Consider the following 24,350-nt stretch of genomic DNA (forward strand, 5'->3'; position numbering starts at 1 on the left):
GCAAAGTTTGGCATTACAGATAAGCCGAATGGGAGGATCTTCAAGACCATTTTCGAAATTTCCCCTGGCTAGATGTTTGTTTCAGCTCTAAAGATCCATCGACCTGTGCTTCTGAAGTCACGGAAGTCATTCTATCATTCATATATGCATATATTCCTTTTTGGATGAAACGACCTTCAAATGACAAACCTTGGTTCAATAAAAATTTCCAGCAAGCTGTCGCCTACAAAACTCTTTCCTACTGGCAGTGGCGCAAAAATCCCAGTGCTCTCAAGAGCTGCCAACTTAGGATAGATGAAAGCAAAGAACTGGAGAATTAGGAATAAACTGCTTGCCAATCCCAACGAGTGTGATCCTTCTGGTCGATAGCTGAAGCTGTTAATCGGAACTTCACAAAATCCACAATTCCACCACTAATACAAGCATTAATACGATTGCAACAACAGCCATAGGCAAATCTACCAGCTGAACAATTTGCATCTCACTCCACAGTCGATTTTCTGGGAAAGGCACCACCCACTATTCCCACACTAGAATCCAATGCCGGAAATTACTTTTCGAAGGTGTCTAGTCAGGCGAATTTTGAAACAGCTCAATATCAAGAAGGCGCCTGCTTCTGATGAAGTGTCCGTCATCGTTATTAAAAAGTGCGCAAATGAACTCGCACCATTATTTTGCAGACTTTTCAACGTGTCTTACAAGAAAGGGTTTTTCCTTCTTGTTGGAAGATTGCTCGCGTTCAGCCTATTCCCGAAAAGGTCAAGAAAAATCTTTCAAATAACTATAGACCAGTCGCTTTGCTATCAGTGATATCAAAAATCATGGAGAAATTCGTAAATCACCATATCCTCAAATATTTGGAAGGCGTCAACATCTTGAGCGATCATCAATATGACTTTCGGAAACAAACATCAACAGGTGACCTTCCATCGTATGTCATCCATATTTGAAATAACGCAATCGAGAAACATGGAGAATCAAGAGCTGTTGCGCTTGATATTTCTAAGGCCTTTGACCTGTGTGGCATGAGGGTTTGCTGGCCAAACTTCGATGTTATAGCTTGACGGATCATTTCTGTGTATGGCTCTTCAGCTTCCTGAAAGAACGTTTCCTGCAAGTGGCCGTCAATGGATATCTCTCGAATACTTTCACCATCAACGCTGGTGTTCCCCAGGGATCCATATTGTCTCCAATCCCTCTTTTTATTGTATATCAATGACTTATTTATATACCAAGACGGACTGTGGCTGCTTATCGTTTTGAGGTTCGACTCAGTACACCTCGAACTTCACTGTTTAAGAACTCTTTCATTTGGAGGAAGACGTTTGTGTGGAATAAACTTCCTGATAATGTTTTTCCAAATGGATTTCATCTCCAGCGACTTACATCCAATGTGAATCGCTACTTTCGCACAGGCACTGCTCTGTTAACTCATCAGGGATTTTCCTGTAGTGTTTGTGTTTTGTCCTTAAAAAGAGAATGAAAATACTTGAAAATAGGAAAACCAACAAGATATCATTGAATGTACACCATTCCGAGTTAGATCACAAATTCGACTTCGATTCGATCGGAATCATAGATAAGGAAACTATTTTTTCAAAAAAATTGTTTTTACAAATGGCTCTTATAGTCACCGACGAATAAAGTGTGACCTTAAAACGGACTACAAAATACAAGATACAGTTTAACAAGTTTCAAATGTGTTGTTGTAATGGTGACAGTATTATGTTTTGTTGGTTTTACCGATATGTTTATGCACTACATATCCTACTGATAGTACAATTCTACAAAATTTTTATCAAAAATCTGAACGCCATTTAGTTCACATCATTGCTCTCTGTTACAGTTGAGGTGAGTTTGTTGATTAAAATTTTATTGCACGCAAATTTTTCTGAAAAATAAGAGTATTTCATGTTTAGTGATGTTTTCATATTTGAAATGTTATATTTCAAGATCCAAGATGAATCAAGATCCTCAAACATCTTACGATCACTTCATTCAAAAACTCAATGAATTTATTACGAAATCGACTAAACTGAAAACTGTAAAAAATTAATTTCGGAAAGTAAAACCTTGGATTTCCTTAGGTCTAATTACTTCAGTACATAAAAGGGACTTATTAAAAAAACAACTACTGAACAACTATTCTATTGAACTTGAACAGAAATATAAACGATACCGGAATAATCTCAACGCACTAATAAAAAAAAGTAAAAATGATTTTTATCAAGGAAAGTTAAGTGAGGCAGCCGGGAACTGTAGGAAAACTTGGGCTTCAATCAATGATATCTCAGGTGCTAAAAAAAATTTAAACGTGTCTCAAACTGACGTTCTAAATGAAAACGGACTCTCAATAAATGATGATAACGAAAAAGCAAATGTGTTTAATGAGTTCTTCTCTAGTTTAGGGTCGAAAATGGCAAGTAATATTGAAAAAATTAACTTACCCCCGCATTTTCTTAATGACAAGTCTATACAATCATCATTATTCCTAGAACCCATAACAGCCTCGGAACTAATAACTTTCATCTCAAAATTGAAAAATAATTGCTCCCCAGGGCCGGATGGAATTGATACCAAAGTTATAAAAGCTATCCACAAACATATCCTTACTCCACTGAAACACATTATAAATCTCTGCTTCCTCAATGGAAAAATGCCTGAACAATGGAAAGAATCCGTAGTCACCCCAGTATTTAAAGCTGGGAAACGTAATATATTGACTAATTATCGGCCCATCTCTGTTATTAATAATTTTGCAAAACTATTCGAACATTCACTTAAGACAAGGCTAATCAAATTTTTGGAAAAACACCACATAATAACCAGCTGTCAATATGGATTTCTGCAGAATTACAACACGGAGGATGCCATTTTGAATTTTGTTGGTAAGGTGGTGGGGTCCTTGGACAAATCGAATAAATGCCTAGCGGTCTTCCTTGATTTGGCCAAGGCTTTCGACACTGTCTCCCACAACAAATTACTAGAAAAAATGTGTAATTACGGTATTCGAGGATTATCACTAAGTCTATTTGAAAACTATCTGAACAATCGAGCACAGAGGATAAAGATAGGTGATAAGTTGAGCAATAAATCAATAATTGAGACAGGAGTGCCACAAGGAACAGTACTGGGTCCCATACTTTTTCTAATATATATAAATAGTATTGCAAACATTAATAACTTTGAAAGTCGAATGATCTGCTATGCTGACGATACAGCAATTATATTCACTGGGAGAAGCTGGGATGAAGTTTACAAAAAAACTGAAAGGGATCTGAAAAATATAAAAATCTGGTTGGATCACAACTTATTAAGCTTAAACGTTGCGAAAACGATATATATCACCTTCTCACCTACGATAAGCGATCAACCTATTATAAAAATCAAATTACACTCTCCCAAATGCGAGGATTTTTATGGTTGTAACTGCCCTGAATTGCAAAAAGTTTCAGTCTTGAAATACCTTGGTGTCATGATTGACCAGCATATCAGGTGGTCTGACCATATTGCCTATGTGATAAAACGACTAAGAGCTCTGATTCACAAATTATATCTGCTACGAGATATTCTAACACGAAAAAATCTTATTATGTTATACAACTCGCTAGTTGAATCTACCCTAAGATACTGCATAACAATTTGGGGAGGTGCTTTCACAAGCACACTACAAAACTTACAAACAACTCAGAACACTTTACTAAAAATTATACTTCACAAAAAAAAACTCTTCTCTACTAAATTACTTTATCAGGATACTAATTTATTCCAAATAAGACAAACCTACATCTACCAGTGTCTCCTGCGAATGCATCAAAATCATGAACACTTTCCGAGAAAGCCCCTCAATACTAGAGCAGCATCTAATCTTAACGTCGAAGTCAATCATTTCAAAAAGGCGGTCACACAAAGATCATTCCTTTATTATGGATCGAAACTATTTAACATTATTCCAGCTGACATTAAAGAAATCCGCAATAAAAATAAATTTAAATATGAAATAAAGAAGCTTATTTTCAACAGTGCTATACAATTCAATATTTTCTGAGAAATCATCTGAATCCCTCTTCCAATCATCTAATCATAATCTTATATTGTTCCTCATTAATTAATTAATTAATTAATTAGTTAATTAGTATTTTTCGTAATATTCCACTTACTGGTCTCTGTCTGGTTGTCTGCCTCTTGTAACTACCTACCTCTACATATCGCTTTTCTTTCCTTTTGTTATATAATTCTATTGTCTGAAATGGACAAAGACACAACAGGCACCTGTGCCTAGGTCGTCCTTTTCAGACACAATCTCTACCTTAAGTACCTTAAGTTAAGTTTGAAATGTAATGATTTATCTTATAATGTTATACATTTATACATTATACATTATTTATACATTATCTTAATTTGTGATGAAAATTTGGTTTGTCTTGTGGCATTATTGTGAATATGTCCAATTGGAATGAATGAAATTTTGAATTTAAGGTACCCTAAAAAATTATTGGCGCAATGAATGTTCGAATTGGAGATGTTCAATTTCGAGACATTTTCAAACTCGGTTTTTCATATTATTTATTGTCCTTAATAATACACTTATACCCAGATATATGTAATAGATATTCAGTATGTACCTCCACCAATATTTCTGTAATAGTATTGAATCTAGTAACTGTTGATGAAGACAAGCTCAAAATAATGGAAACCATATCGATCAGTTGTACCTAATAGATAGTACCTATGTATTTTTTATGGCCACTATTGTAAATAGTGAATACAATTCAAAGAATTCAATCAGTGAAAATCATATATTTATTCACCAAAGGAATCAAAAGTATCTACGTGGAAATGATACCATTTACAGATTGAGAATGGCAAGAGTCTCCGCTTCAGATATTCTTGAAGGCCCTGCTGCTTCTGAACTTATAGTGGTTGCTTCCACCCCAACCTCTCTTGCCTTGACGGTTCGTTTACTGAAAACAAAGTTATTGAATCCAAGAGTAGTAATATATTTTCTTTTTCATGTGAAAAAAAAAAAAATTGCAGCCCAGATGCTTGTGAGAATACTAACTGTAAAAACAAATTTCAAAAGATGTTTGTCTGATTTCGTGGCAGAGTTTTGATACCTATGATATCTTCTTTGTCGCAACTCTCTATATATCTCTAGATCTAAAATGTTCAACACCCAGATATTTGAAAACATTATATAAATTAAAGAAAAAATAACATAATTCATAGAAACACATTCCCTTTTGGACAATCCATATTGACTTCCTTTTGAAATGGTTTTAATGTGTGATAATCAAAGTTCAAACAGAACGGTATTATAACGTGAACATTCAGCTGCAATTTTAAGACAATTATTTGTAGTAAAAGAAACATAAAGTTAATTCGATTAGCATAATTTCCGTAGGTTCTTTGGCGGGGATATTATAATAATTAAAGTAGTAAAAGTAAACACAATTGTCTTTGCCAATTACGTGAAACATTCATCAAGCAGTATGTTCGAGAGAGTAGGTTTCATGGCATACCGGGTGACGACTGATTCAATTGTTCCGTCGAGCACGTAGATGTTTTGACGCTGCTGTATATTTTCAGCTGAACTATAGAATTCAATTGGTAGGATTTTTCATGCCAGTAATTTGTAAAAAAAATAATAACTTGTTTATTTTTCAAGTTGTGAATGTGATTTTTCATAATGTATTCATTTCAATTCGGTAAAAATATGTACATTATTAAAGTGAAGTAGTAAATACCTAAGTGTATAATTTTTATATGATGGAATTGGCCGATACTTGATGAAAATCCATAACTCACGTATCTAAAAACACTTTATTGTGTGATTTTCACTAGATAGTTTTACAAAAACGCAACACGTGTTTCGCAATACAATAGTGAAAATCACACAATAAAGTTTTTTCAGAATACGTTGTATAATTTTTTATAAGATTTTGGATAATACGAACCTTGAAACCAGGCAAAATATATGGTGACTCTCAAACATGTCAGATACTTTTAAAGTGAAAGAGTTCATCATTGAAAAATTTAAAGTAAAATATAGAACGAGACTAGAGATTCAATATACGTTTAACACGAAAATGAAATGGGCACATTGGCAATGGCAAAAATGAAATCGAAAAGTGGCAAAAAACATTCTGTTAGTAAATCCAAGGCTTCAGAAAAGAGATTCTGGTGAGGAAAAGAGGGCCTAACGTCATCAGATATACGAAAAGCGGAGCCGGCTAGGAATTGCCATCAGTTCTAGACGTTTCTGTATAAACGTAGGGAAAGTTCAGTTATTTCTTGTGGGTTTCATCTGCCTGCCTGTGTTGTCGGAGTGTGGATGACAATAAAGGTAAAAAAAATTTGTACTCATCCAACCTAAATGCACCAAACAGCACAATAAAACATCGAGTACGTAGGACTAATGTTGGTTACTCATTTGATGTTGCACAAAAACAACAAAGATTGAGTTGAAAAAATGATAAACATTTATCTGAACAGGTTTTAAGATCAAGTAGTGGCATTCGTGAAGATTATTTCCTGAAATATTATCAGCTTAATGCCTCGATATAAGAACAAAATATCAATTAATTTCATTACTTGAATAACAAGAAATTTCAGTAAGAATACGTTTGAAAGAACAATGTTGGAATATATGAAAAGAGTATGTAACTGACTAACCTCGTATTTGTCAACAATAGCCGACTTACCTACTTGACGCAGGTGGATGCACCAATACGTCGCATATTCTCTTGGATTTAATTGAAATTCAGCATCCGAATTGAAAATGTCTAATTATACGAATATGTTTCGATTAATATCTTGAGATTTCTGATATCACATATGTACGTTGTTGGTATTCAAGGATGAGTTTGAACTGAAGGATTACTGATGCCCTATTTTCCTGATTCAGTGAAGTGTGGCAAATCTGTTTCTGTTTAAAATCTGTTATATAATACAAATAATACAAAATGTTGTTATATAATACAAATAATTCTATATTTCATTGTATAGTTGAGTCATTAGATTTACATATCCATTCGAGTTGTCTCAGTAGAGTTAGGGTCTGGTCACAGTCATAATCATAATGTCAAATTGGATGAGAAAGAAATGTTTTCGCTTTCTACTACTCCATCTTTATACTAAAAATGTGGGAATCTTCCAAAGAAAGAAAGCTATGAATTGAAAACCCTCTCGAAACAGCTTCTTTCATATGAACATTGAATTGAACTTTCGAATGAAATACTTTTATATGAAAACTGAATAATACAAAACACACTTATCTCTATTCGGTTTTCACTACAAAGATTCGTTATGGAACTGAATTAGATATCATTCACAGGATTGCTACACAAAATAGTAAATAAGAAAGGAAAATTCCACTTACATGGAACACCGTCATCCTCACTGGTAGACATCCCATGTATCGCATGTTTGGTGCTGAAGAGCCGCTGAGGCACTCTATTCCTTCATAAAATTACGACTTTATGTCACGAATAAGTTTAACCTACTCGTGTCATCGATGACAGTCCGAAATGACATTCATTCGCCTATTCAACTAAATCCCAGCCATACGTTTCTTATTTACATTGAAAGAGGTTCATTTTTAGGAGAGATTCATTTTTGGGAAAAAAGGTTTTGGCCTTTTACTTCATAATCTTTATACAAAAAATGTGGGAATCTTACGAAGAAAGAAAAGAAGCAATCGATTTAAAAAATATAACTTGATACAAAGGTGTGCAGATCACGCAAAGAAGTAACTTTCAGATACAAACTGGAAGAAATGCAATCTCGAAACAGCTACTTTCATAATAACATTGAATTACACGAAAAAAAAAATATTTTGGAAACAAATAGTTTTATGGACACTGACTTATACAAAAAACACTTTTCTTTATTCAATATTACTGGAGTTTCGTCACAACACCCAACCGTTATTTTTAACACCTCAACACGTGTTTCGATCAAGTGACCAAGGGATCATCATCAATCTTCCACTTGAAGATGATCACTTGGTGATTGAAACACGTGTCGAGGTGTTGAAAATAACGGTTTGGCGTTGGGATAAAACTCCAGTAATGTTGAATAGAGAAAAGTGTTTTTGTATAAATCAGTGTTCATAAATGTATTTGTTTCCAAAGTATTTTTCTTTCGAGTAATTCAATGTTATTATGAAAGTAGCTGTTTCGAAATTGCACTTCTTCCAGTGTCATTACTACACTAAAGTTTCCAAACACTGCATCACAAGTACATAATGACGTCCAGGTCAACGGAACTGAATCTGTATCGTAAGTACTCAAAAAAAAATCAGTACAATCTCCCACTTGAAGATGATCATTTGGTGATTGAAACACATGGTGGTAAAAATGAAGGTCTGGTGTTGAGATAAAACTACAGTAATACTCATTACTACACCAAATGTTCCAAACAACGCATCACAAGTACATAATTTCTCTAATCAGTTTGTATTCCAAACGTTTGTTATGGAATTGCTACACATATAAAAGTAATTCCGTCGAAAGTACTTTTATTTTGTGTAACTAAATTTTCATGACAGAAACTGTTCCAGTTTGTGTCTGAAATTTTCTTTTTTGCATGATCCACACATCTTTGTATAGAGTTTTTTTATTGATTTATTTATTCTTGTTTTTGAAAGATTCGCTCACTTTTGTATAAAGATGAAGAAGTAGAAAGCCAAAAGTTTTCTTTTCCATAAATCAATCTCTTCTTAAAATATACCCCTTTCAATTTAATAAAATTGAACCTGTGAGTTTTTGTAGAAGTATTTATGCAGTTTCAATATTCACTCATAGTTATATTCGAATATTTGATTCCATTTGTTTAATATGATTAGTTTCATCGCTATTGGGAGAAGCGTTCTATCGCCGTAAAACTCTGTTTTGGTGGCCCTTTCTTCTTTTTGTTCAATCATTTTATCGGTTTGAAGGAAATAATCACAATATCTCAATCTGATTTATTACTAAGAATTACCTGATAATAAACTACTCAAAATGAATATAGAGACATGTCCTTAAAATGCAATAAGTAAAAAAATATGTATTATTTTGTCAAACATTTATATTTACAAAATAGTTGATAGCTGCCTTTATTACATTTAATTAACATTTTTTTTTCAAAATGCTGTCTGATAATACGATTAAAAAGAAATACAAATGAGTGTCAAAGACAAATAAAATTTATTTCAGAAAAAAATTGAGAAAAATGTACATTAATAGTGAGTATGTCCACCCCTAGCTCTAAGAAGTTCGGCACAATGACAAGGTTCATCTCAGAGCTGCTCAATAGGATTTAAATCCGAACTATTAGCTGGCCATCTCATGACATTAATATTGTGCTCCTGTAGGAAATTTCTCACGACCCTGGCTTCGTGTGGCCAGGCATTATCTTGTTGTAAAATGAACACAGCGTCCATATTTTGGGCAAATGGGACGACATGAGGTTCCAATATCTCCTCTATGTAACGGACAGCTGATAAAGTCCCTTCCGTAATACCACAAGGTCCGTGTGTCCTGTCAAAGTTATACCAGCCCATACCATTATCGATCCACCTCCAAATGGAACAATTTCTTGCACACAGTCATAGAAATAGCATTCAACGGGACGTATCCATACCCGAACACGTCCGTCATCGTTAAATAACACGAATTTTTTTTCATCCGTAAACATTACATTGGCCCACTGCTCTAAATTCCAATTACGATGCTCTTGACAAAAGTTTCTACGATTTCCTCGATGAGCTGGAGGTAATCTAGGGGCTCTAGCAGGTCGTCTTGCATGTAGTTGTACTTCGTGAAGTCGGTTTCGTATCGTTCGGTTCGAAATTCGCGTTCCTGAGGCTTCTATGAGGCGATTTTGCAATGTTCTAGCAGAATTGGTGCGAACCCTGATTGCCCAAAGTCGTAACAAACGATCTTCTCTGCAGGTTGTTGCCGTTTGTCTTTTGGGATAAGGGGCTCTTTTTGCTATGCCGTAAATTTGGTAGCGATTCCAAGCTCTGGAAACCGCAGAATCCTCCTTCTACCCAATACATCAACAATCATTGTTTAAATTTCAAAATTTAATATTTATTACGAACTAAAGTAAAGTGAAACTAAATACATAATTTTTCATATTAATGATTTTGTAGCTAAAACCGAATGGAACATGATAAGAATTAGTATGGAGTACACACCAGAAGTTTTTATCATGAAATAATACATATTTTTTTACTCATTGGATTTTAAGGATGTGTCTCTATATTCATTTTGAGTAGTTTATAATGTAACTGGTAGAATGAAACACAAAACTGTAAAAATCATGCTTCCAGATAATTAAAAACTGTTGTCATAACAAATGTAGTTTTATTCTCCATCACGAATGTGAGAATAGGCAAAATCTGTTTTCAGGAAATGATAAATAATATTTCATTTCTTTCTAACCTTTTCGCCTCAGTGCATTTTTGGTTTTACTTCTATTGGAAAAATAAAATTGATGGATTATAACCCGAGTTAAAAAAAAGTTTCCACACTGTATATACTGAGTGACTGCTAGTATGTTGTAAGATTTTTATGATCTGAATGTGTTTCGACACCAACGCTGCGGGACACCACTCGTTCAGTTTAGAACGAGAGATTCTCTTTTACTCCAGTTTCCCACGTTTGCTATTCTTCGGTATCAAGGTTGGCATTACTCTTCATGACATCCCACTATCGCTCGACTATTTTGCCTTTCTTGCAATAGTTGACACGGTCTCCATGATGCACTCACTTTTTTTCATTATTTCTAATCGGCCTCGAGGTCAGATTTTGCAAGAAAAAAAATTACTCGATTGGTGCTTGGGAAAGGAACATCTTAACGGAGGGTATTAAATAAAATCGTTGATTGAAAGGTGTTTTTCAGTACGAACATCGAATAGAAAGGTATCCGATTGATTGTCACCAACTCCAGTTCGTGAAAGAATTCTACGATTGTGAATTGCTTCGTTTAACCCTTCGATGCAGTCGACCAGAAAGTTTCTGATTGAAGGATAATTGACAAAAAAAAGTAAATAGAATTATATGGCATTTTTTTCATATCATCGAGTATTTTATAAAATGCGTCTTCGTTATTGTGCTTTTATTGCGACTCAATGATGTGCACCATGTCCATATGGAGTTAGCGAGCACGCACAATTTTTTATGATGAAATTACAAAATATTCATAAAAAAGGATCTATCATCCAAAAACATTCTCAAAATGAATGATCTGATCAAATTCACGAAGAAGTGGCAATTCAAGCCCGTGCAACATTCATTGGTATCAGGTTTCTGAAAGATAATCCCAGATCCATGGCACTTAAGGTGATCATACTGCTTTCAGCTTCAGCACGAAGAGTTTTTGATATTCGAGACAGACAGTGACCGGAATACTTCACTCTGTCTCTCAAACCCAGATATTTTTCAATGATGAACGAGATTTTTCAAATGTGAATTTCCAACAGTGTGTACAGCATGAAATTCCTTTTTCTGAATAACCATGTGGCCGTTAAAACATGTTATCTCTTATCAACTTAAAAAAAATCGTTTCATCTTCGTCAACAATAGTAAAAATGGGCTCATTTTCAGTGTGTGTATCTAATATTGATTTTGTACTCCTCCTACATTATTTCCGTGGGCAACCTGTAATCCAGAAGAGATAATGACCATTATTAGTTGAAACCAAAGGCCAAAAGCAAAGTATTGAGGATCCAACACCAGACAGCCCTGTTTCGACCCCACGATCAATGGTACTAGGTTGAATCACGCATGTATTGTTGAACTCTAAGTGGAGAACAGCGATTAGAATTACCCCTTTGAAGTCGACTGAAAGCTCAATAATCGATTATTGACTGTAAACAAGGCGCTTGTTACCTTGCAGTGAAAGATACAGGACGAATCTCGTTCGGCGGTCGACGTCGAAACTTGGCTTGCAGCAAACTGCTTTTGGAGAGCTCCAATTAACTACGATATTCAAGGATTGAGGAAGATGTAATCGCCGTTTTGCTCCTCAGACTTTTCTTGAAAGGACATTTGAGTCCGACACTGCATTCATGGTTCAGTCTAACACCAATAATGAGACATAGTAGGTCGAAACGTTCCAAGCCGCTGGTTTCAAGTCTGCTTTGCAGTGAAACCTGCAATGGAAGACAAAGGACGAATCTCATTCGGCGATTGATGTTGAAGCTTGGCTTTGCAAAAGAACGCCCTATGGCGATTCGTTCATCTTTGATATCCGAATACTGAGACTTCTGTCTATTTATTATTTATTATTTTAATTAATTATTAGGTATCTCTATTTTGAAAAGTGACCATTCTTCAAGAGAAAAGTATTTCAAAATGTGTGAATTACAACATAAGGCCTGTTCCTAAGAAACAACACGTTTTTGTTCTTCTGTTGTCACTTCTGTTAAGTTCATATCATTGAAAGGATTGATTAAAAGGGTTCATCTGTGACGTCATTGGAGATGATTTTACTCCGAATAGACCGAATGTGACATCAATACCAATGACCACCAGACAACCGCAACAATTAACCCATTAAATGGTATTGAAAAATAAAAATGACTAGATGACAAGTTGACATACATTTGAAAGGAGAATATCCTTTCTTTTTTTCATCATCACGGCACATGGCTAGAGCTGAATTTATGAATTGTGCTCACATCTTGGATGGATTTGCCATATACGTATTAGGAGATGAATATAAGAGTTTTCTTATTCTTGAGAAAAGAAAGAAATACTCACTTCAGTGTTTTGGGATTTGAATTATTCTAATCGTTAGACTTCAGTTCAGACCATCCACTATACACAGAGGTACGTCTTCCACTAGCTTGTCAACTATCGATTGAGAGCTATCTTAGTAGACAATAAAACTAGAACTTGGCACAAAATTGTTCGTATAACCTTACTTTGTTTCAGGTTTTTTTTTTCCTTTTCCGCTTTATGTCCCTCTCCCTTCTTTGTACGCTCCCCTGGTTACATCTTGACGATTCGCTTCATCGTTACCTTTGTTACGCAAGAAGTCTCTTGTTACTAGAAGATCATTGATTACAACTTTACCACTTACCACAGAATCTCTACAGGGTTTCGAACAAACATAATATCCATTGGAGGAAGATAAAGGCTGGCAACATCTTAATCAGGAGAGCTCTTTCCATTATTTCTATTGATTTACTTATATTAATATCACACCTCTTGTTTGGCAATCACCCTATTTATTGATTACATTTGAATGCTGCTGAATACAACTAACTCAATTTGACATCTCATTGAAATTATATTTACTTACCACTTACTAGTTTATATATGTAAACTCTGGTGTATAATAAATAGGGGTATCAAATGAGCATTTCCTTCTCCCCATGAGGATTTGAATGATTCAATGTAGTTAAGTCTACTTGCAGCTTGCATATCGAATAAATCTACTTCCTATCACATTAGAGTATTTTTTTTCACGACCCACTCTCCGAAAGTAGCTAACCACATCAGTTTTCATTAGTAAAAACCCCACTATAGCCTCCAAACGTTGCTCATACCATTTAGAGGCATTTGCAGGTTATAATCTTCGGAAAAAATCGCAGCAACCGGTTATCGAAATTGAAAAAAGTGAAAGTCATTGTATAGAGAATTGTAACACAATTTCATACGAAATGTCACAAGACTTAGCTTTTTTTTTTGAAAAAAAAAAGATTGCCGCCCCTAGGCGACAAGTGATGTCACACTATTAGCTTTTCTACAAAAAATACTAAAAATCATTTGTCCGACTCTGATATCTTGCCCCGTACGAAAGTTGAGAGGGGGGGAATATTTACGTCGGCATTATATAATAAGTTTGTTTTCCTTGCATATAGTTTCAACTTTATATTTCTGAATATTTTTATAGTTTGAAAAGCTTCAATAACAAAATTTTGAGGCGCGGTCGGCCACAACCACAACTGAAGAGATAACTTTCGATGCTGGGAGGAAGTCGTCGAAGAGAGAAACAGAAAAAGCTGAGAAGGCCGTCGACTTGAAGATGACACTCACTAGGCGCGGTCGCGCATTGCTATGGAAATAGCTTGAGTAAACAACTGAACAAGTTAAACTAACCTACGCAATTTTCGAGTTACATCATTTCAGCTGAGAACGAGAAGACGTTCTGAATGTAAATTCGATTACATATTTTCTATATGGGCGAAGTGTTCTAATAAAGTATTTTATATTTTTAATTCAACTTATCTGTATTTCATTAACTATAGAGCGAACGAAATAGAAATGAACATAAAAATTGCACAGAGCATTACACTATGAAGTATAGGTACACGTACATTCTGTCAGAAAAGTACCTGAAATTAATCATTCAAAAAGCCTGTACGAAGGGATGATTGACATTGCTTTTATAGCTAAGTTGGCACAACTGTCATCTATATGCACGCGGAGTTTGAGCGCCATCCGACATTTAGCTTCAGAGTTGCCAACCGTAGAGGAATTTCACTTCCGTAACGGAATTTATTCGACGGTAGCGGCGAAGCGGATTTGAACCTAAAGCAGCGGAATTTCCTACAAATAATCAATATTGAAAACAATATGGAAGAAGAAGAGGCAGTGGTCAGCTCTCGAAGCTGACAGCTTGGAATTGAATAATTTAATGCACGTTATAGTCTTAATAGGTGAGTATAGTTCCATTATCTAGGAACTGAAAGCACAGCTTTTACATTACAATTACAATGAAAATGGAAGATAGTTCATCTGATTGTAGCTCGAGCGAAAGAGCTACCGCAGTTAAAATTGACGGGAACGGGGCATGTTCAAAAAATTACAAAAAGTCTCAAAAACAAACTTTTTCTCAATATTCGTTGTCTGATTCTAACTTGAAAGGGTGGATTAGACCTGTCGTGAATGATCGTTTAAGAGCTCAGTGTGACTATACGTATTTGATAAATTTTTTACTTCTCAGAATCATTATTTCAAGCTTAGAAATATTTGGTCGAGACGACAGATTTCAAAAATTAACTGCTGTAAATTTAGAAAATTAGGTACCATCTACTGAGTGGCGCGGTTAAAAGTTAGCATGATCCTGATTCCTGGCATTAGTGACAGTTCAGTTTTGTGGTATCTGAACAGTACACAAACTACAAACAGTAAGTTCTTTGGTATTTAATTTTGATTGGAGCACATGAACAAACTGATTGCGTCAAATATAGAAGTACTCAAACGTATTGAATAGGACTGGCCGATACTTGAAGAAAATCCATATTGAAACTCATTAATATACTGTATAGTACAATATTTATAGTGGAAATCATACAATAAACTGTATTAATGAGTTTCAAACGTATTTTGTGATTTTTACAATAAGTGAAATACATTTTTGGGAAAGAAAGTTTTTGGCTTTCTACTACTCCATCTTGATACAAGAAAAAGGATGAAGTAATCTTCCAAAGAAAGGAAGAAAGTAATCAATTCGAAAATAAGTAACTCTATACATGGATGTGTAGATCATGCAAAGAAGTAACTTTCAGACACAAACTGAAAGAAAGTCCTCCTGAAACAGCTACTTTCATATAAACATTAAATTACACGAAAGAAAAAAATTCTTTCGAAACAAATACTTCTATATGAACACTGAATTATACATCTTCGAAATACGAACTGAGTAGAGGAAAGTATCTTCTGTATAAGTCAGTGTTCATATAGAAGTATTTGTTTCGAAAGATTTTTTTTCGTGTAATTCAATGTTTATATGAAAGTATCTGTTTCAAGAGGACTTTCTTTCAGTTTGTGTCTGGAAGTGAATTCTTTGCATGATCTACACATCCATGTATAGAGTTACTTATTTTCAAATTGATTACTTTCTTCCTTTCTTTGGAAGATTCCCTCATTCTTTCATTTTTGTATCAAGCTGGAATACTAGAAAGCCAAAAACTTTCTTTCCCAAAAATTAATCACTCCTAAAAATATAACCCCTTCCATTCAAATGAAATACATATATCAAATGAAAAATTTGTCTTTGATTTTGCTTCTGAAATGGAATTTTGTATGCCAAGACGCTGAAAATGTTGCATGAGATGTACGGTGAACCGACTAAATCAATAAAGTGCAATTAAAACCGTCTAGATGTAGTGCAATATTTGCCTCGCTCTGGTTAGCCAAAAACATCCTCAACTGAACATCACTACATCCCTAAAGTAAAGGAAGTGATGACTGAAAATCGTCGTTTGAGTCTGAGACAGATAACTACTGAAATTTCTACATCTCACGAATCGTTGAAGTCAATTCCTACCCCACATTCATGAAACTGGTGATGAGGCATGGGTTCACAAATTTGATATGCAAACCAGTCAACAAGCTTCGAAATGGCGTCTTCAAATTGAGCCCAAATCGAAAAAAACTCGTCAGAGTCGATCAGAGTAATGTAAACAATTTTTTTGATTGGCGCGGTGCTGTGTACTCGGAATTATTGACAAAAGATGAGACAGTAATTAAAGAATATAATCTGAGCGTAATTCGGCGTAGAAAAAGACTAGATATTAAGGAAAAACCATGGATTTTGCACAAAGTTATCATTGTCAACACAGTTTATCGAACAGCCACCGTATTCACCTGATTGGGCTCCAGCCGATTTTTTCATTCCAAAACTCAAATTATCGATAGATGAATCAAAAGAAATTCGCTGCGTATACTGAAGTGACTTTCAAAAAATGCATTTATAAAATGTTTTGATGATTGGGTTGTTCGTAAATGGGTCTACTTTGAAGACGATGCAATAAATTCGGATGGATAATACATATTTCCATTTCTTCGACCACTTTCCGCTACTTTTTGGCATATTCGAATATACTGAGACAACTCTTCTGTAGAATGAATTTTATTAGCATCCGTAGAACCACCCCAAAATATTTAACCATAGTTGATTCTATAATATACTTGTGAATGATAAACAGACTTTGCTGCATCCACATGTAATGCATAGCAATGTTTTTCGATGCATAGCAATGTTTATTCTAATGTATTCAATTGAGTTTTCCAGTCCAATCTATAATCGACCTCAATACTCAAAAATGTAATGTTCCTAGTTGATAAAACTAATATGTCACAATGTATTTATGTTCCAATGAAGTGGTGAATTTGATTGACTCTTGTTGGTGTTAGTGTCAGATGATTTCTTTCACTGGAAAGCGTTAAAAACCATTTTCCATTCCTAAAATTCGATGTACCTCAGATCGACTTGCATTTAGTTTTCTGTTGAACGAATAATATTTTCTCTAACAATTTTATACCGTTATTATTTCTTCATTCTTCATTCATCGAACAGTGTAATCAATAACATTAAATTTTTAATACTCAATAACAAGTTTTTTATTGACCTTTTTTGGGTATTCGTTACCTTCCACAATCTGAAAAATATACAAATTATAATGGAGAACTTTATACAAGTGTAGAAAGGCAAACTTTTCAGTTTACCCCAATAAGTTACTGCGTAAAAATCAAAGTATTTTTCAAAAAGAAAAATCTTCTGTTTATCAGTAACTTGTCATATTTAACGATTTTGCCTACCAAAAAATTTGTTAAGAAATAATACAGTACTTATCTTAACGTTTCGGAGGCCAAAATCTGCCTCCGTCTTCAGAAATGGAAAAAAAAAATTCTAATATATTGGCAGTTATTCCTTTTTGATTTTTTATTTCTTCACTTCTTCGACAGATGTCAAAGGAGTTTTAAAATGTGATATGTCAATGTTGTTGATTGACTACTGAAACATTGAATGTAATACAAGGTGCTCTCTGATATCACTCTGTTGCTATTGAAAAATTAAAATTTTTCTTCAAGACGGGTAGCCAAGTACCTACCCGTCAGATTTTGGCCTGCGAAACGTTAAGATAAGTATAATTATTTCTCAGCAAATTCTTTAATAGGCATAATTGTTGAATACGACAAGTTACTGATAAATAGAAGATTTTTTTTTGTGAAAAATACTTTGATTTTTACGAAGTAAATTATCGGGGTGAACTGAAAAGTTTGCCCTTCTATACTTGTATAAATTTTTCCATTATAATTTTTATATTTTTCAGATTGTAGAAGATAACAAATACCAAAAAAAGGTCAATAAAAAACTGATTTTCCTCCACGAAATGACTTTCGTTGAATAACAAGTGTTATTTATTTCCTTTATTTTCCCCAATTCAACCCACAAACATTCAGCTGGTTCACTAAAATACAAAATGATCTACTCAATCTCATTTTTCGTAGCCGGGCGGTAGCCGGACGGTTCGACGTGGTTGCTTTGTTCACTCACTTAAATCGACCGCCGTGTTGGTCGCTGGTTCAAGCCCCAGGATGAACGATCGATTTTCACTTGCTATCGACCAACCCGTGTTGGGATTCACACGTTAAAAAGTAAGACCTTGTTAGTCCTTAGCTCGCTTAGCTTAGTTTCGACTTCTGAGGGTTGTAGTTCGTAGGGGTGCGACAGGTGATTAATGGAAAAACAGATTTTAAAACAGACAGATAATACTAGATTCAGAAGGTCTGTCAGCATACTTGAAATCTCATTTGTTAAAACTATACCTTCAAATATCCTTCAGCAACCAACGTACTAACACGGCGCTTCAACGTGGTGATACGACTCCAGTCTCTACCAGAAGGGTTGCATATATTCGGCCTAGACAGTGACCTGTATAGTTGATAGTGACCTGAATTCGTTGACCAGATATTCCTTGATCTGTACTCCAGATATTTTACAATTCAGTTTTTGCTTCTACAGCCTGAACAGAATGAATGAGCAATGCGAAGAGTCTTTCTGATCCGGGCCCGGATGGGATAAATACTTATTGGTGGTAGAAACTAACAAATATCCACCGCCACCTGGCTGGAATTTTCCGGCAGGATGGCAGGCAGAATGGGAAGCAACAGATTTCAACTCAATTTGTCAAAGGGCGAACCCTTATCCCTAAAAATGAAGATTTGTCTATTTTAAAGAATTACCGACCGACAACTTTCTTGAATCCGTGCTATGAGATATTTCTGGCATCTTATTTGCACGAGTACTTTCCCCAGTTAAACCGATATTGTAACAGGTATGTGAGCACAGAGGGTCAAATGGAGATGTGGCTGTCTGCAAAGAGAACTTGCTCATCGATATATGTATAACGCATGACTCAGTGTAGTGTCACCTCTCTAAAGTATAGATCGATTTACAGCAAGGCATATGATATAACATCTTATGAACTGTCGTGCTTTTGCCCGTGCACTCACCTTAAGGTGGAACAACACCACTCCCAAAAGATGAATACAGTGAAGAACTGTCTCCGCGGTAAGTGTCAGTACACACTTCGACAGATATGTTCATCGAAACTGTTAGGCAAGATCAAATATGCTGCCACAAACATGCTTGCAGTTCCGAACCTATTCTGTTCTTTCAGAGTAGTAATGTGGACATGAGAAGAACTATACCAACTCGACATAAGACCCGAAAAATTATTCAGCTTCATAAGAGTTTTCATCCTAAATATTCCGTTCCACGCTCATACATTTCCCAAAAACTGAGTTTGGAATGTCTTCATAATAGGTCTGTCAAGTCAACAAGAGTTCGAATAGTCTCCTCTGCATGGCCCGTGACCAAGAAAAAGGTCATTTCTTCTCAAGACAGCTACACGAGAAAAAGATTATAACTACAACAATGTTTCTTAAAAATTCTTGGAAAATTTCAAATGGTCTTCTTGCTTCCAGAATATCAACTGAAATTACATTTGCGGTTTCAACAATATTTTTGTACTCAGTCTATAGTTGTGAGTGCAGACGCAGTATATACTCGTACACAGCAATACAAAAAATACACCTTCTGTTGAAATCAGATATATAATTGGAATTGGTTATTAATCAACTACTTACTGTTAAGGTGTGTCTATTTCATGCAATTTAAAAAGTTACGATCTTATAATTGATGACAAATTATCGAGTAAATTAAGAATTCCATTATATATAACACTTAATTATTGAGCTTGAGCATGAAATCGCTCAGAATCTTTCAATATCACTCACAACGCATTAATTCAACAGGTGATTTGAAATTCACTCGTATATGTATCCCAAAATCAAATGAAGTATGAACAAAAATACATAGTCATGAAATTGTAAAGTGTTCAAAAAAGTAGGATTCATAGCATTACTGCCAAAATATTCGAAATAGAGGTATCCCCCATTTCTGGAAACCTGAAAGGGTTTGTCTAGATCAGAGGTTCCCAAACTACATTTCTGAAATATTCCCAAAACTCGACAAAAAATGTGAAGAATCAACGAATCAACAGTTTTCGAATTAATAGTGAGAATTGATTCATTAAATAATTGGTCAATCAAAAAAGGAGTCAAAAGTGTCCAGTTCCATGTATCCATGGTTGTATAGCATAGAGGTGTCGTCAAAGAGGCATGACTCATAGAGTGGGCTTCAACTCATTCGATCCACATGTTAACCTCAACCGGTGAAAGTGAAGATATCAATGACAGTCCCTTATTTCTCGTTTGAAAATAATAAGTTATATCGACTATAACGGGGATTATAACATACTATCATCAATCCAAAGCAAACACGTTTCCCAATCACCAGAACTGCTCTACACTTCTCGACGGTGGTTGGTGAAACGCGAGTCGAGAATCGTATTTCAGTTGTGGTGATTGAAAAAAGTTTTGGATTTATTCTACCCCAAAAGTTCCAGGTTTATGTTTTATTTTGATACAATCATCAATTTCCATTTCACTGATTATAGAAAAAAGTGTATGGTGAAGGAAACGATGAAACTAAAATACAACATAGAACTCTAGCGATAATGTTTTGAAGTTTGAGTGAGGTTATTTCTCATTTCGTCTGTGTTCTGAAATAAGCCAATCGGCGATCAATCACCTATTAAAAATTCGGCACAATTAAAGTTAGAAAGTTATTAGTCGATTACTTGGCAGAAAGAAGTTCTCCCATTCAACTCACGTCAAAGGGAAGGATCATAAGTAATTCGAACGAATAATTACCATTTCTCGCGATAATACTATTTTCTTCATGATTCATATCAAGAATATTTCAAAATAAAATTCTGTTGTGAAGAATATCCCAAATTGATGGAATATCATAGAATTTTATAACAAGTCCAGTGCAACTGACGAAGCTACCGTGTAGTAACCTGCATCTTAAATAAAATTCATAGTGTGAAAATTGGACAATCCTTATCATGGATAGAGATAACACCAGTTTTGACGGTTTCTCTATTCCTTAGGGTCTGTTGTTGCCTCTTGGCCAAGTTCTATTCTACCAAATTTTCGAAGATTTCTCCTGATGGAACCCGTTTCTTCTCTTCGTGTTACAGAGATTGGATGCACTCAAGATTCTAACGATTTCTCGATTGCAGATAAAGATGGTTGGAATAGTAATTTAGATGTTGCCTTGTGTGCAATTCATAGTTGTTTTCTGCATTGTGAATTTTAAGGAAGGTGTCGTCAACCAGACTTAAAACTTCTAATGGGTTTCTTCAAACCATTCAATTCATATGTTACCTATGATCAGTGAAAGTGAATATATCCCTTGTTCTGTGAGAAAAACAGTTTCTGCGCTGCTATCATCAGCCAAGAACGACTTGATAAAATCCTCCACTTGGGACCCGATCTTTCACATTTTTTATGGAAAAAGAAATCTCAAATATAGACTTACATACAGGCCGTTTCTTTTATAATGTGGTAATTACTATATTCTAAACCGTAACAAATACGAAGAGGATTGAATGAAAAAAAAAGGTAACTGTCATCGAGAACAATACAATTTTCGGAGAAAATTTATGATGACTCTTTGAGTCATCATAAATTTGATTGAATGAAATTATGATGACTCTTTGAGTCATCATAAATTGAGTTATATACGGGAAAACAGAAAATCCTGTTTTTCGTTTTTTTCGAATGGAATTGTTATTTCGGAGACAATCAAAACATGAAAAAAAAATGTTTGTATTCGAAGTGTAATATGACGATGTAATAATAAATATTCGATAAAACGTTTCGTGTCAACATGGCCACCATCAACTTTTTTTTTTAAATACGGACCTGTCTTTTTTATTACAGATATTGATAAAGCGAAGAATTCGCAACCCGTTCCATTTGAAATAACTACTATCATCAGTGACAAAAATTTTAAATTACGGTCCTGTCGTTACTTCTTTTGTAAATTGTTTAGATTACTCCTGAATATAATGCAGACAACCCAATAAATTTGACAGGTAGGTATCCTAACAAAATTCGTACTTTTTCGTTTTGGAAATTTTTGTATTGCCGTAATCCTCCTCTCAAGGCTTCCTTAATCAATTATAATTCGTAATATTTTTATAATTCTCAATCCTGGAAATAACGAAAATATCAGTTTTGGTAAAAATTAGATTGTTGTATAATTTGGTATGATCAAATAGCATCTCAATTCATTTACCATCTTGAACGCGTAGGCTTTGCTTGGTTTCTATGGCAGGAAAAATTAATGCGTTGTTGATATCTGTTGAGAACTGTCAGACATTTATGAACATATCAAGTATGTATTCAAATGATGAAACGACTGATATGCTATTTAGTTATGCAAAATCAAATAGAAATCCTCTTTTGGCAAGGAATGTGTATCTTGAGCTGTACCTGAATCATCGTATTCCGAATATTCAAATGTTTAGACGATTAGAAAGAAATTTGAGGGACTATGGTCCATTTGACAGAAAGAAAACAAGAAAGTGTGTGGTTACTGGAAGTGTGAGGAATTAAATAAATGTTATGGGTAAGCAAATGTTACCACATAAAAATTTACATAGTGAAAACATCTTTCATTCAAATTTAGGATTGGCCAGTTACAAAAATTATGCTAATCAAATTGTTATCTACGAGAAATTGTGGCTCACGAAATGGGGATTTTTGTAAAATTCACCAGAACTATTTTGAAAAATAACAAATATAAATGCTACAAAGTTCATCACCTAAATGAAATGGATTACGGAAGGAGAGTACGATTTGGGAAGTGGTTAAGACGTAGAAATAGGGAAGTTGGAAATATTTGTAAAAAACTAATATAGACGGACGAATCAAAATTCACCAACAATGGTTGGATTAACAGAAATATACATTATATGTGGAATGATACAAATGAACATTTACATAGGGAAACCAATTTCCAAGAAAGGGAATTGTGCGAACAAATATCTTTCGCCCTTTCTTTTACGATGATCATTTGAATAGTGAAATGTATCTCCATTTTCTATCCAATGAATTCGATGGCTACTTAGATAAAATGCCACTGAATATCCCCCATGAAAATACAATATTTTCAACAGGACGGCGCTTCTCCCCATAATGCAGCAATAATAAGGAAACATTTAGATGAAATATTCCCAAGAAAATGGATTGGAAACAATGGACCAATTAACTAGCTATCTCGATCCCCAGATCTTACTCCTTCTGCAATTCGAGCATTTAATATAGATTGCCATGTAGCTTCGATTTTCCGTATTGGTTTCATTTTTCCCAAAAGTTCATGATAAAATAAATTGTTTTTATGTTTGATTGTTGTCACTGATGATAGTGGTTATTTCAAATGAAACGGTATAAAAATATCAAATGTGATATACCATTGGACTGTGAATGTATCGCTCTATCAATATCTGTAATAAAAAAGACAGGTCCGTATTTAAAAAAAAAAAGGTTGATTGTGGGCATGTTGACACGAAACGTTTTATGGAATATTTATTATTACATCGTCTTAGTATACTTCGAATACAATAATATTTTTTCCCATTTTTGATATTCTCCGGCGAGAGTCTCCGTAAATTGTCTTCGACCAATGTATTGTTACCGATGACAGTAACATTTTTTCCTATTTAATCGTCTTCGTATAGGTTACGGTTATAGGTTATAGGTTACTATAAGAATATAGCAATGTTACCACAGGATAAAAGAAACTGCTTGTATGTATAATTTGCGACGTTTGTTATCATATCACTATCAATTTCCGTTTTACTGATTCACAACACAACAAAAAAATATTTTTTGAATGTTTCCTACACTAAATTAGTCAATTCCTACTAATTTTGGGGTGATAAAAACGAAAATGACAATGAAAAATTTTTATTAGCTCTGGTTTTTGAGATACACAGTACTTAATCTTAAAGAGTAGTTATACTATACGTTAAAAGTGAAAGTACATAAAACAATATTGTTATGTTTCTTTTAGAATATTTTAAGTACAAAATTAATAAAAAAAAACATTATTCTTAGTGTTTTGATAAAAAAAAGAAGTTTGTACCACCAAATTTCAATTAAGTCCATCCGATTCATTGTAAGATCGCTGTCGTTTAGCTT

General features: G+C 34.4%; 1 protein-coding gene and 1 long non-coding RNA gene across 5 annotated transcripts in view; one reads left to right on the plus strand and one right to left on the minus strand.

The window, feature by feature from the left end:
- Nucleotides 1-24,350, plus strand: part of LOC111502962 (uncharacterized) — a 493,652-nt gene that overhangs the window by 410,086 nt on the left and 59,216 nt on the right. The window lies entirely within an intron of this gene.
- LOC141485871 (uncharacterized) lies at nucleotides 4,786-7,785 on the minus strand. Its single transcript, XR_012467500.1, has 2 exons — nucleotides 7,382-7,785; nucleotides 4,786-4,964 (listed from the first exon to the last, which is right to left on the minus strand). It is a non-coding gene; the product is annotated as an uncharacterized lncRNA (long non-coding RNA).

Source organism: Leptinotarsa decemlineata, unplaced genomic scaffold (assembly GCF_025532065.1).
Source record: "Leptinotarsa decemlineata unplaced genomic scaffold, Ldec_3_MD MMD2_tig00026340_RagTag_RagTag, whole genome shotgun sequence".
Lineage (NCBI taxonomy): Eukaryota > Metazoa > Arthropoda > Insecta > Coleoptera > Chrysomelidae > Leptinotarsa > Leptinotarsa decemlineata.